Consider the following 1,236-nt stretch of genomic DNA (forward strand, 5'->3'; position numbering starts at 1 on the left):
TGCTCATCCTTAGCAGACTACTAGGATCAGGCTCTTTCTTTCCTTCATCTACTCCCCTTAGCAAAGGATACCTCCTTTCAGGTAATCCAATTTTTCAAGCTTAGAGTTTGGCCTTCCTTCCCTCAGCATTGAAATAACCATCCTATCAAGTCTTGTTATGTTACAGTGTTAATAACCTACTCCCCCACTGAGATGATCTGTAAGATAATGACTTAATATGCCACTCCTCCAGAGTCCTGATATCTAGCAGAAGTCCTCGGAAGGGGAAATCCCTAATGGGAGTCAATCTATCACTGTGATGGACTAGCAGAAAATAATAATGAAATCCTTTGTCAGTATTTCAGTAATTTACTCAACAATGTACTAGGTCTTTTTATTCATTCATTCAATTAATAGGCACTTCTTCAGCAGGCACTAGATTATATGCTAAGCATATAGTGATAAAGTTTCTTTTTCCCTTAGAAGTAATTTAAAACTACAGGAAGAAAGCAAACGATCACTAAAAAGACAGGGGGGAAAAGGAAAGATCAAAGTAGATATCAGAAGAGACTCTGAAACTTGCTATTGATTGTGTAAGGTGGTCAAGAGGCGAGAGGCATCAGAGACCAAATCAGTCGAATTTAAGCAAACAGGCTTTATTAGGGAGAAAAACCCAGCTTGGGTGAAGTCCCACAGTCCACAGTGTCCGGGCTGAGGGAGTTGAGCCCCAGGCTACAGGGGTGGTGTTTATATTGCCGGGAAACATGTGACTGGGCTGCCTTGAGTCCATATAAGGTAAAGTAGTCAGGGACTTGGAGATACAGGTATGTCTGGGTTTCTGGAATGCAAGGTGTCTTCCCGGTTCCAGGTGTATTCCTGCCGGGTGCAGGGCGGGCACTGAGCAAAACAGGCCATGTGAAAGGTGCAGGTGCAGGTCGGGCTGTGAGCAAAACAGGCTGTGAGCCAAACAAGCTGTGTGAAAAAAAGGACTTGCAAAGTTGCTGACAGGTTACATTAGCCAGCTCTGGTCAGCTCCGCACGTGGGTTGGGGAGATTCAAGGTCACTTGCTACTAGTTGCTTCAGCCAGCTCTGGTCAGCTCCACGCTAGCCCGTGAGGGGAGATTCAGGGTCACTTGCTGCTAGGAGCCGACCTGATATTGATGCGGCCAGACAGATTGTAGAATCGTTAAAGCAGAATAAATGATGAAGTCTACGAGCTGAACAGAAATTTCAAAGGGCAGCTCGAGAAGACAAAG

This window comes from Echinops telfairi, unplaced genomic scaffold, assembly GCF_000313985.2.
Source record: "Echinops telfairi isolate 266 unplaced genomic scaffold, ASM31398v2 ScPeMD7_443;HRSCAF=831, whole genome shotgun sequence".
In the NCBI taxonomy this organism is placed as follows: Eukaryota; Metazoa; Chordata; class Mammalia; order Afrosoricida; family Tenrecidae; genus Echinops; species Echinops telfairi.